General features: G+C 36.2%; 1 protein-coding gene across 3 annotated transcripts in view; it reads right to left on the reverse strand.

Moving 5' to 3' along the window:
- FSTL5 (follistatin like 5) overlaps positions 1-14,427 on the reverse strand; it is a gene marked incomplete at both ends in the record, with an annotated part of 620,821 nt that overhangs the window by 167,215 nt on the left and 439,179 nt on the right. The gene's annotated exons all lie outside the window — the stretch shown is intronic.

A 14,427-nucleotide genomic window follows, 5' to 3' on the forward strand; every position in this document is an offset into this window, starting at 1 on the left:
ATTTATAGCTAAAACAAATAGCTCTTAACTACATTCTTCACATTTTTAATTGTCTATTAAGTTTTACATCCTTTAATTATATCTTTACCTAGGAAAAAAATATTAAAACAGTGTGGTTTCAGACATAAAATGTATACCCATATCAGTAGAACAGGATTTTTTTAAGCCTCCCAGAAATAATCAGTACATTAGCTAAAATAACCACGGCATTTCAAATTTATGGGGGAAAATATGCATAACCATTTTAGAAAAAAGATTAAAAAAATCTTGTGCTGTTTATCAAAATCAAATCCAAGAACCACCTCTGGAAAAGTAAAGACCAGAAAATCTTCTCTTTCATAAAGGGAATGAATACACTGGCAAAAACTGTCATAATCAACTTATTCAGAACTCTGGAAATAGACAAAGGCTCACACCAGCGCACACAGCATTACTGGAAAAACTGGCTGAATTTCAGCAAGGACAGCGAGCCTGGTGGCTTCCCTCTCTTCAGAGCTGCATGGAAGCCTTGGACCACCAGCTTCGTAACTCTGCTAGCAGAAGAACAGGTTTGAAGCTCCTCCAAGACCCCATCCTCAGAGAATCATCACAATCTGACCTACGTGGCAGCTCCCTGAAAATTTCCATTTTCATGAATTCTTTTTATTTGAGCAAGACTTAGAGTTGAGTCCATACGTTTCTGACTCCATACGTTTCTGACTCCATACGTTTCTGACTTTACCTATATTCACACCATGTGCATTTCTGTTAAAAATAGCTTCCCTCTAACTGCTACTGACTACAGATTAATTACAATCAAAAAAATGACTATGGAGCTATTGAATATGGACCTCAAAATAATGAAAATGTTCTCCCAGTCAAGAAAGAGAGAGACAGAGAGAAGAAGAGAGAGAAAAAGAAATGGGGGAGAAGAAGAAGAATGAGAATAAGGAGGAGGAGAAGCAGAAGGGGGCTGGGGAGGAAAGAGGAGGGAGCTTCGGGGGAGAGGGGGAAGAGGAGGTGGGTCAGGAGAGGAGAAACATACTGTATGTTCTGGCCATCAGATTATTTAGCTGATGAATAATATTGTCTTAATGATTATCAAATGAAATAAAATTCCTCCATATCATATTATATGAGACTGATCATACCACTCTTCTGCAGCTCCCAGGGGCATCTCATGGACTTACAGGAAAAGCCTCATGCCCTGCACGACAGGGGAGAATTTGGAGATTAAACCCTAACAGGGACGTCACTGAGTGACACCAATTTGTGATAGCATCCCTTGCATCACCACGGGCTACCATTAGAAACAGGGCTCCTGGGTGAGCACTTAGGCTAGAGAACAGAAACACCGAACAGCAAGGCCATGCTGTCCCTCAGGTTAACATTAAGGCAGGGAGTTGACACACAGCTGGGTATAATATGAGAAAAAGCCAAACCTGTGCAGAAATCAGTTCAGGATGATTAGAGTTAAAGAAATTTTGAGAAAAACTATGAGCCAAAAATAATTCTTGACAACCTGAAATGTAATAGTAAGATACCTAATGAGCACAAGGCAGACAATCACACAGGACGTGCATGTACCATTAAGACTCCTCACAAGCAGAACAGACCAGGGAGACCAAATCAGAACAGAGATGAATCCCCTCATGGGACAAGAATAACTGGAAATAATCATAAAAACCCAAAGTATTATCTCATATTTGTAATTATGTTTAAATTCATTTATGCCAAACTGCACATAGGTCTTTTAAAGTCTATTTTCAAATAATACTTTTTAAATTATTCATAAAACTTGAAATAAACTTTTCCACGTGTTTTCCTGTATAGCTACCTACAAAGCTTGGCCCTTCCCAATCTACTATAATCCAGATTCCTTCACCGAATGATGTGAACATTTTCCAAGAATATAATCTTGAGAATGTTTATTAAAGTATCTTATTTTGCTATCTGTGTTATTCTGTAATACGAAATCCTTTTAATGTAGATATGCTCTAAATTAACATATTATGTGATCCCTTCTAATCTACATATCATTTCTTACTTTTTCCTCTTTCTTCCAAGTAGAAGCAAAATCTTCCAGCCTCAATATCTTTCAATACACAACTTTATAATCACCTTTTCAAACAGCATTTCTGAATAAGCAAGATTGTCTCACCACTTTGCATGAAGCATGGATTGTATCACTATACTTATTATAAAACTCAATATTTATTGAGCACTTAAATATGTCAGGCACTGTGATAAATAATTTAAATAAATTATCAGATTTTATCCTTTAAGCAACCTTTTTAAAATGCACTACTATTAGCCCCATTTTATATATATGAAAACTGGAATATGCTGATGTTAAGCTTGGGCTCATCTGAGGTCACCAACTGCTATGGTCTGGATGTTTGTGTGCCCCACCCAAAGTTCATCTGTTGAAATACTAAAGCCTAATGTGATAGCGGGCCTTTGGGGGGTGATTAGGTTGTGAGGGTGGGGCCCTTAAGAACAGGATTAGTGCCCTTATCCTACAGAGATTTGAGGACATGGGAGAAGATTCTGGCTATTAATCGAGAGGGTGGCCATCACCCAGAATATTAATGTGCTGGCACCTTGATCTTGGACTTAGCCCTAGAACTGTGAGAAATACATTTTTGTTGTTTATACCACCAAGACTTAGTCTTTTGTTATAGCAGTCCAACAGAGTAAGACACCAACCAAAGTAAGGGATCGGAGATTGGCATCCAAACAAATGGTCAGACTCCAGAACTGAACCCTTGTTATTATGCAATTCTTAACCCATCTTCATTTTTCCTGATTCTCCATTATTTTAGCCAAACATAAAACTTACCTTTTGAGGTTTTTTTTTAATACGGATACATCAATCCTATGCCTTACCTCCATCCTGATTCAGCATTTCTAATCTTTTGATCTTTCATTTTCTCAGCATTTTTCCAATCTTAAGTAGATTAAACTGTGTGATTTTGATGCTCAGCCATGGTTGAGAGTTATGTCCTTATGTAACAGATGCTCCCTGAATTTGGGGACAAAATCTTGCACTTATTTGGAACCCCCATTACACCTTTATAATCTTGCTGCCAATAGATTCTCCACAAATATTTCTTCAGTGATTAAATCTTTATGAATCTCTACACCATTAAAAAGTTGCCTCAGGGCACTAATGTCTGGAAATTCAATAGAAAAAACCTAAAACCATTTATTTTGTTGAGTTGACTACCTATATTATTTTCAAAGCAGTACAAAAGAGAACTGTGGAAAAAAGGAAAATCTATAGCACACTTCTAAAATTTTGAAAATTGTATGGCTACTACTAATTGACTATGATCAGTGGTGTAAGAGTAATAATCACAATGTTTAACAACCTATAGAGGACAGGCACTGATCAGTCAGAATGTATAAGGCAGTAAACATCAGGTATGACTACACCAGAATAAAACAGCTGAATTTTAGGCCTGTATTTACCCATAGGCATTTGTTATGATCCAAAAGATAAATCCCATCCATTAGAAAATGGTAAATTTCAAATTCGAGTTTATTTTCCTATTTCATATTATGTTCTTATTCATAGTTTTAAATTACATGGTCCCAGTATTACTATACTTTAAATGAGGTTTTCTATGTAATACACATTGCTTTGATATACACTGACATTAATTTCCTTTCTAATTCTGATTATGCTAGTATGCTTTTACTTTGTAATATTGTGAAAGCTATTTTCCTAGCTTTATGTGTACAAAATATATTTTCATAAAATAGCAATAAAAGTAATTTTAGCAAGCATCTACATATTGAAATTCACAAAAATACGATTATCTCATAATTTATGTGATTTTCTAAAAATTATGGAAGATTCTCACTAGTCTATTTTCTTAGATATTTAATCTACCATCAATAAAAAGCACAGTGAAGTATAAAATTAAATAATCTAAATCCGATTTGGTATAGTCATTACTTTTTATACCTTTTTTTCCTAAAGTAAAGAATTTCATGTATCAATTTAAAGAAATACAATAGAAAAGTAAACTAATATGAATTGAAATTTTTTTCCCAAATTGATAAGCAAACAAAAAGTCAAGCAACTGCATTCTTTGGTAGAAAACCAAAATTATGAAAACTAAGTGCAACAATATTATTTGATGGTATATGTAAACAGTTAGACTAATTATATTTTATTTCACTTGAGAAAATGACCCTGGCAAAAGTTTCCATTAATATAATAGTAATAAAAATAAGTAAAAATATCAACACTTTTATGGAGCAACTCTTCAAAATGTTTTACATATATGCAGAGTCAGATTTGCCCGGAAGCTGATAGAGTTTAAGTTTCAGAGCCCGTCATCTGTACAAGCCCTTTCCAAGGGCCTGGAATGTGTTTATATGGTCATATATTTCTGTAAAATTTAGAAATATATTTATAATTTTCTGTGACTTCTTTTCTTATTTTAATTAATATCCTATTTTATAGCTAATTGTTATTTATAATTTGTATCCTGTTTCTTAAATAGAATACCTTCAAAATGTAGGTACTTTAAAACATCAAGATCTATATAATTTTGAAATATATTAATTAACCATATTATTTATATTTTGACAATATGTTTTACACACAAAGAAACAGAAGTCAGAAGAGTTAACTTTTCTGTGGAGGCTAATAAGTTAATGATACAATATTCAGAACTAGGCTGTCTGGCTCTGCTTCTGAAGGTCCACACTTACAGACCGAGGTGTTTACATGGATGGGTCTCCAAGCTCAATGTCACATATATATAGAATGCAGTATGGCTCAATTTACATAAAGTTCAAAACAGGCAAAAATAAACTGCATGTTTTAGAGACAAATACATTTATGGTAAGAATAAAAAGAACTGGTTAACATATGACTCATGGTAGGAGTTATATCTAGAGTAGAAGGAAAATATAGTGGGGAAGAGCCTACAAGGGCTTCAAGTGTGTTTGTCATGTTACAGTCTTAAATGAGTATTGAGTCTATAATTATCCACATATTATTTTACTTTAAATTGTACGTATCTTATAGATACCCTCAGGCATGGGTAATATTGAAATATAAAAAGAAATTCAATAAAAAATCTGCTAGACATTAAATTGTGTATCTCGAAGTACATAGCTTCCCCTAAGTATATATATCAATAGAAATCTCAAAGTCTCTTTCTCATTACTTTAAATAGACTGGAATTGCACTTCTTAATTTAATGGAATAAAAATAAAACATTTAGATTTTAAACTATATTTTTGTGTATTTCAAAAGAGAATAAATCCTTATTTTGGTTTTCTTAAAAATATTTATAACATAGTAACCAAAGGTACCCGGTACCCAGAGTCCTGGTAACTTTTATGGAATTGGTTAATTAATGACATGTATTACAGAGTTCTGGCTCCATTTTAGGGTAGATAGATGGAAGGAGTGTTATCCAAACAAGAAGAAGCTGGGCAATCTGAAAAATCACCCTGTTCTTGAACCTATTAGTGTGCTGACTTTGAAAGGCAATAATGAAAGTAAAATCTAAGGAAAGCTGGAGTGAGCCTCCAGACAGACAAGACACAGGCAATCACTCACGTCTAACACAGCACTGGAAGGAAACAAGGAGGCCGTTCAAACAGGTACAAAAGATATCAACTAACTTCTTAAGGAACTGCTAAAAGTTGAGCAGCCACAGTTGTGAGAGTACAGAGCCCTGAGAGCACAGACACCGGCAGCCCCTTCTCCATGGACCCCACTGTTTGCTTCTGAAAAGTCTGGGGGCAGGAGAGAGCTGAGAAAGCATCCCTCAGGTAATGGCGCTGCTGAGGGAGAAAACAATTCTTACCTGGATCCTTCTCCCCAGTGGAGCAAAGTCTTAAGCTGCTGGAAAAAAAAGGCAGCAAATCCTGTCACTTTCAGTGGGTGAAAACTGACAGAGCTTGGGAAAAGGAGAGAAGCAAGAAATCCTCCTAGTTTCAGAAAATTAAAGATCCTTTACCACTGGAGGCAGGGCAGCATCATGGAGAAAACCTGGCTCAAAAGACTCAACTCAGAAAACCTGGCTCAAGAGACACATGAGCTGCCTAAGGCTGATGCTGAATGAGGAAAATGTAGAAAGCTTTGTTCCTCACCACCCAGGCTAGCGAGGATCAAGAAACCAGCAACAGCAGACTAACAGAGGGACAAGAGAATGGAGAGACAAAGGTGCAGGCTCACAGGAAACACCTAAAACTGAGGGTGGACGAAGCACCACCTGGAAGATGCTCAGATACCCCATCAGTCTGGTTCTTACCCTAACCACAAGGTGACACTGAAGAAACCGAGGCTGGCGGTGCACTGAAGGTAATCACAGCAACCAATAAAACTAAAACACAGCACAGCTCCTCATTAAAGGCCAAGCAGAGAAAGAGGCATGATTATTTCCAGACATAAACACTATCTACCTTGGTCTCTGCTACCCTACACAGAGCATGTACATTTCAATGAAAAGTTATGAGACATATAAAATGGAAAGGAAAAATAATCCGCTGTTGAGAGACAAAACAAACAGACAGAGGATTTAAAATTACTATGATTAATATGTTACAAGCTCCAGTGGAAAGACATTCATGAATAGATGGGTCATTTCAGCAGAGAAATGGAAACAATAAGCAAATGGCAAAGGGCATGCTGGAAATAAATGTACCCTCCCCACAGTAACAGAGATGAAGCATGACTCTGACAGGCTCATCAGTAGACCTGACACATCCAAGGAAGGCCTCGGTGAACTTGAACATAGGTCAATAGACAGTACTCGTATGGAAACAAAAGAGGAAATTATTGAAAACAATTTTTAAAGAACAGAGTATCCAAGGCATGTAGGCCGATATTAGTCTAAAATATATTTAATTGAAATAATGGAAGGAAAAGGGAGAGAATGGGGATAAAACATTTGAAAATGAATGGTCTAGAATTTTCCACAAATAAGAATTGTAAAACAATCTAGAAATATATTCATACTGCTGAAGACCAAAGGTAAAGAGAAGTATTAAAGTCTGTCAGAGAAAAGTACATAATCATCTTCAGGAAATGGAAAGTCTCCCAGGTTTTTGAGACCAGGTATAACCAGAGTAAAGGTATCACCATGCCTGAAAAAAATTATTTATCATTTAGAGGAGTGAATGTCTACCAAAGAGGTTAAGAAAAATCAGAGAAGGGAGGTAACAATGTCAAATCTCCAGCATAAAGCATGCTTTTCCTGGCTAGGAGAAGTTGGATCACACAGTTTTCTATAGCTTTATTGTAAAAATTAATAAATCAATTAATTGTATGAGCATATATAAATAACAAATACAATTTTTTTTACAAAAACAGATTTTGATGCTACTACCATTTTATCAGTGATAAAACTAACCATTTCTTGATATTTGTACTCAAATAATATTCATTTCTGATGATTTTCTTTTCAATAGCATTTGCTTCTTACTTTCAACGTAATTTCGATCATTATCTTTCCAATATCTTCTTAGGTAGATTTTACTATTCCGTTAAGTTGAGTTTAATATTCATTGATAGATATTTTAAATATCAGGGATTAAACTGGCAAATAATATTATGCAAAACCCACTCAGCATTACTACCATGAATCAACAGTCTTGAATCAGAAGAACTCTGGGACCCTGAAGAAAGCAAGCACATCATTCAGGGACTAATCAAGAGTCAGGAACCACACGGTAATTTGTTTAAGGGTGATTTGCAGCAGAGAGGTGATGTGTCAATAACTAGTACATCAAATTTTAATGTCTCTCAAGAAAAATGCCAATGTGGAAAAGGAAATGTCGGCTATCTGGTCTACTGCAAGCCACATGATTTGCACTACACACATTTTCTATTCTAATCATTTGCCAATAATAAGGGAAAAGAAAGAGATAATGCGCAGAGAATTCAAAAGTATCTTAAAGCTGGTTACATCAGTGTTTTCAGTTTATACAGCTGTCTTTATCATTTGTATATTTCAATAAAAACTGTTAAAATAAGCCACACATGTTGCAAAGTTTAATTTCCGATGACGTAGCTTGTACATAGCAATCCACAGAATCCATGTATTTAGCCCTATTGACACACTTATTTCTTTATGTTGTAATTGCCTATTTAACTGCAATGACTCGGAATTGAAAATAATCTTGTTTCCAGGCTCTAAATAAAGGTTTTTTCAAAAGAAATAATTGAAGAATGAGCTTATTTTGGAAGTAAAGACTTGTCAATCATTCAAAATATGTTTTCTCTATGACTTCTTACAGGTTCCTAGTTTCTCTCTAAATGAAGGTAATTGTCATTATAAATGCAATCAGAAAGCTGATTCCAACAGTGCTAATTACTTTATGTCAAAAATCAAATGCCCCCCATTTCATTTACTAAGCTCTTTTTTAAAAAAAAGATATATATTTGACTTCTATTACTTTCAAGTGTACAGCATAGAAATTTAACATCTTTATAGATTACACTTCATGCAAAGTTATTGTAAAACATTGACTATATTCCTGTGCTGTACATTAGATCTCTGTAACTTATTTATTTTATACATAGTAGCTGGTACCCCTTAATCCTCTTCACCCATTTTGCCCCTTCCCCCATCCCTCTTCCCTCTGGAAACCACCAGTCTGTTCTCTGTATCTGTGAGTCTGTTTCTGCTTTGTTACATTTGTTCCTTTATTTTATTTTTTTAGATTTCACAAATAAGTGAAATCATGCCCTTCAATGAAATTTAGTTAAGAGACCCAATCTTGCCCCCAAACTGAAAACTGAACTCTCTTCACCCTTCAAGGGAGAATCATTCCCTGTCTTAGAAGACAGGTCTTTCCAACAGCATTGTTAACAAATGAATCATCTTTTGTGGTAGACAGATTTCACTGATGGTCTCAATTAATTCTTTTCCAAGCCATGCCATTTCCTTTGTAACTTTCTAGTCTTCCCTTTGACTGTGGACTTTTCTATATCACATGCTCTGGCCAAAGTGATAGCAAATGTGCTGCAAGCAGAGAAGTGAAGAAAGAAAACTGCACTTCCGCTTGCCCTGTTCATGACACGGCCTGCTCTCTCTTGTATCCTCACCATCAGCATGAGAATGAGCGCTCACCAGCCTGGTGGCAGGTGAGAGTCCACGGGAGGCAGAGCCGCATCATCTCGGCTGAAGCTACCAGAGGCTAGTCAGTTCAAAGCATACCCTGGAGCTTATTACACAGGAGTACACCCAGCCAAACCAGCCCGGTTCAATCCAGAGCAGCAGGCACTCCAAGCTGACCCAAAACCTGGCAAAAAGATAATGAATGGTTGTGATTTTAAGTCACTAAATTTTGGAGTAATGTGTCATGGAGCAGTATCTATGTACTATAACTTTCTACCTCTGGCTAAAGTTTTCTCTCTCCATGATTTTTAAAATTTTTTTAAAATTTTGTTTTGTTTTCTTAAGAAATAATATTCATAGCACTTCACTGGAGCTACTGCTCAGGCAAACTAAATTGAGAATCAAAAAGAGCACTAAGGGCTTCCCTGGTGGCGCAGTGGTTGAGAGTCCGCCTGCCGATGCAGGGTACGTGGGTTCATGCCGCGGAGCGGTTAGGCCCGTGAGCCATGGCCGCTGGGCCTGCGCGTCCGGAGCCTGTTCTCCGCAACGGGAAAGACCGCAACAGTGAGAGGCCCGCGTACCGCAAAAAAGAAAAGAAAAGAAAAGAGCACTGAGTGAGGTGGTCACTTGGATTTCTCAATAGCTAGAGACCATTTTTCTTCATACCAGAAAGAGACACTGTGAATCCAAATTGCATTACAACTAAAATACATAATATTACGTACCATGAACTTTTACTTGGGAAGAGTTAAAAGCTTAAATTTAGGGCTTCCCTGGTGGCGCAGTGGTTAAGAGTCCGCCTGCCGAGGAAGGGCACACAGGTTCGTGCCCCGGTCCGGGAAAATCCCACACGCCGCGGAGCGGCTGGGCCTGTGAGCCATGGCCGCTGAGCCTGCGCGGCCGGAGCCACGCCCGCTGAGCCTGCGCGGCCGGAGCCTGTGCTCCGCAACGCGAGAGGCCTCAGCAGTGAGAGGCCCGCGTACCGCAAAAAAAAAAAAAAAAAAAAAAAAAAAAAAAGCTTAAATTTAAAATCTACAAATGTTGAGTCCACCAAATGATATAATTGGTAAACAGTAAGAATTATATTTTCTTAATTGTTTTTGGACCTAGAAATTATCATACTAAGTGAAGTAAATCAGACAAAGACAAATATTATATGATATCACTTAATGCAGAACCTTAAAGACGATACAAATGAACTTATATACAAAACAGAAACAGACTACAGGCAAGAAAACAAACTTCTTTTACCAAAGGGGAAAGGCATGGGTGGGGGGACAGGGGATAAATTATGAGTTTGGGATTAACATATATGCACTATTATATATAAAATAGATAACCAATAAGATCCTATTGTATAGCACAGGGAACTATATTCAATATATTGTAATAACTTGTAATGGAAAAGAATCTGAAAAATTATATATATATATGTATAAATCTCCTCTTAACTAATCACAAAGAAAAAGATATAATTGATGTTGAGGACCTGAATAAAGCCAGCTGATTTTTATTCTGCTCCTAAACTTAAATAATTTTCAACTCTCCTATTCAATGTTTGCATATGTATATGAAGCACTTTGCTGTACACCTGAAATTAACACAGCACTGTAAATTAACTAAAGTCAATAAAATAATAAAAGAAAAGAAAAAAGAAAAGAAAAGGCAGCATCCTCTGGGTGCTTGTCATTGACAAAAAGAAAAAGAATTAAACGTACAATAGGAGTGGTCTGATTTCCACATTAAGAGACATTGTTTCAAGGTTTAAATAAAAGGTTTTGAAAATCATTTGGAAATGTTTTACAATAAAATAGGTGCTAATTCAATAAATGTAGGCTTACTGACTGTTTCACTAAGTATGCATGAACCCACAGGTTGTTATTAAGGAATATAATAAGTTTGATGACTTTGTCAATTAAGCAATAATGATGAACAGCTGCACAAAATCAGTCTCCTGCTCTGGATCATTCCAAGAATTCGGGGAAAGAACCAGTGACTTGATGAATAGTGAAGAAATATAGTTTGTATGAGAATTGTATTATAAAATATCATGAATATTTTTTCTGTGTGCAGCTAGATGATACCCCTGGTGTTGGCTCAGCTGTCTTTGATGAGTCAGGAGACAATTAGGAGTATTGTTCTGCTAATTGCATATAACACAGCTAAAACATATATCATATTCCAAAACAATGACTCTTTTATATTTATTCTCTTTGTTTCAGAGATAAGAATAAATAAGAATTTTAAAAAATGAAGAACTTTAAAACCTTCTCTAAGGCAATTTATTTTTTCAGGAAATGTTTACTGGGCACCTCTTCTTTACCAGCCACTGTGAATCTCAAACAAAGACTGCATGACTCTCCTTTCGGATGTCTAATGGTAAGAAATTATTTCCTTTTAACTGATCACAAAAAAAAAGATACAATTGATGTTAAAGATCTGAAAAAAGCCAGCTGATTTTTATCTGCTCCCAATCTTAAATAATTTTCAACTCTCCAATTCAAAGTATGCTTAGGTAGAACAAAAGATATTCACAGTATTTACAGCAGAACAATTATTTATCATCTTTCAATTTTTTTTTTCTATTTCTGTTTCCTTCAGCTCTGCTGGATGATAATGTATATCCACACGTGTATTATACTTTTCCCGTGAAAACTGAGCTTCTTAGAAAAGACTTGCTGTTGCTTGTGTTAACTTTACAACACTTCATCCAATTATTTATTTAGGTCATCAAATTTTTGAAAAATAAAGACGTGGATTTGAAACACAGCTTTGTCATGGATTGGTTTCAAGAAACTGGAGAAAGTTATTTCATCTCTCTAGGCTTCGATTTCCAAATATACAACATAGGAATTGAAATATTTGCTTACTTTACCTCACAAATAGATGTAAGGAGCAAATAAAATGCACTTTTGGAAAGCACTTTGCAGTTAGAATAAAATGTGAGACATATTCTCTTAATCATAAGGAATTAATAGTTTGTACATCTGATTTTGTGGAGATTTCTAAATGGGAATAAACTTGTTAAAGTTACAAAGGACTAACATTTTATAATTACTTCTAACAGTTCATCCCCTCATCAACAATCACTATATTTTTCATGTAGTTGGTAAGATGTTCTGGAGTTCTTTAGAAGTGGAGCTGAATATTCTTTCTTCCTCAGGGAAGGACTGCTTCACTAAGGGTTCCTTTTCTCTGGGCCATATGGAGTCAGATAGCTTCATTGTTCAGATGATAGTTTTACACTCAGAGAAAAATGGGAAAGAAAAGAGTAACTGAAAATAAGGCTATATTCACAATTTGGACATTTTCTACACTTTTCTAAAATCATGAAAACGACAAAGTCATGACTATGAGTCCTAAAAGAGTAATCTAATAGGTTTCTAGAGTGAATGTATTAGAATGCCTTTCTAATAAATCGTAAATACATATCCCTTAAAAATATTTTATACCTCAGGCTAACATACATAGGGGGAAAAGACGTGTGGCACAATAAAAGAAAATGTTGTAAGAGAGTTTCATTTTATTTTTTTAATTAATTTTTATTGGAATATAAACAATGTGTCAGTTTCTGCTGTACAGCAAAGTGATTCAGTGATACATGTACATGTATCTATTCTTTTTCAAATTCTTTTCCCATTTAGATTATTACAGAGTATTGAGCAGAGTTCCCTGTGCTATACAGTAGGTCCTTTTTGGTTATCTATTTTATATATAGTAGTGTGTATATGTCAATCCCAATCTCCCGATTTATCCTTCCCTACCCCCTACTTTCCCCCTTAGTAACCATAAGTTTGTTGTCTACATCTGTGACTCTATTTCTGTTCTGTAAACAGGTTCATTTGTACCATATTTTAGATTCCACATATAAGTGGTATCATATGACATTTAGGTTTCTTCCATGTCCTAGCTATTGTAAATAGTGCTGCAATGAACATGGGAAGAGTTTTAAATTTTATATCAAAAAATAATATCTGATTGCTTCCCCAGGCTTGTCTCCTGCCATCAGGTTCTGTCAAGAGAGGCCACTTTCAGGGCTTCCCTGGTGGCGCGGTGGTGAGAGTCCGCCTGCCGATGCAGGGGACACGGGCTCGTGCCCTGGTCCGCGAAGATCCCACATGCCGCGGAGCGGCTGGGCCCATGAGCCATGGCCGCTGAGCCTGCGCGTCCGGAGCCTGTGCTCCGCAACGGGAGACGCCACAACAGTGAGATGCCCGCATACAGCAAAAAAAAAAAAAAAAAAAAAAAATGAGAGGCCACTTTCAGACCCTCCAGCAGCCCAGCATCCTTCCTCCCACATTGTGGCCCTCATCGCCGTTGCCAGGCATACACTTTGCAGAATATCACGTATGTATCCTTGAGATATTACATTAGTCTCCTGTTGGATAACATAAATTAGGTCCCCTTTGTACAATTTATCATATTACTCTAAACTCTTTTATTCTTAGTTTTGAGTATAGTTGTTATTCGCTTTTAATTTTTGTGTGACTATTTGTTAATCTACTATCTCCATAGTCTTACCTATGAAGGCAGGTACCGTGTAGTTCACTATGGAACCTACAGCGTTTAGCACAGTGCCTGGCAGATAGGAAGTGTGTGATGGGCATTTGAACGAGTTAATTTCAAAAAAATGAGGAATTAATGAATTATAACCACTCAAAGCTCACAGGCATTTAGTTGAAAATTATTTCTTAGAAACAACACTTTAAAAATACATAATGCTGAAAAGTTTAATTTTACCTTTCACTAGAGCTATATGCAGTGCTATATCATTAAATGTTGCCAATTAGATTTACCAGGCATCCTTAGATAACACTTCTCTGGATGTTTGAGTTTATTTGTATTATTATATCATGCTATGCTGTAGCATTCCAGTTTTAAACTAACAATTACACTGAAACACTTACTAATTTCATTGGATTACATAGCAAAGTTTTTATTTAAAGATGTTATCGAAATTAGATTCAACCTTGATACATCATGCAGTTAGTTTGCTGGATGAAATCAGTTACAGCTGTCAAATACTGTGAGTGGTCTGATATTTTTTCCTACATACAAGCTGATAAGTAAGCCTGCTACAGTTTCGTGAATGCTGGCAGAAGACGAGATATTCCTGGATCAGAGACAAAGGGCTTTATTACTCATGGTACAGCAAGTGGCATGAGCTTTGGACTTGTATCGGGTCCCTCTGTCCCCTAAGTCCAATGGGAGCCTGGTGAATGCTGAAGACAGTAAACAAACCTGCAGTCTACTTCACAGGGAGGCACTATTTCTGTCTTCAGAGACTGTATCCTTACAAACATAGTCCAGAACACAAACGGTCAGTGCCTCTGCTCACAGACATGCAAAAATA

Source organism: Grampus griseus (genome assembly GCF_964374135.1).
Source record: "Grampus griseus genome assembly, chromosome: 4".
NCBI classification, from domain to species: Eukaryota; Metazoa; Chordata; class Mammalia; order Artiodactyla; family Delphinidae; genus Grampus; species Grampus griseus.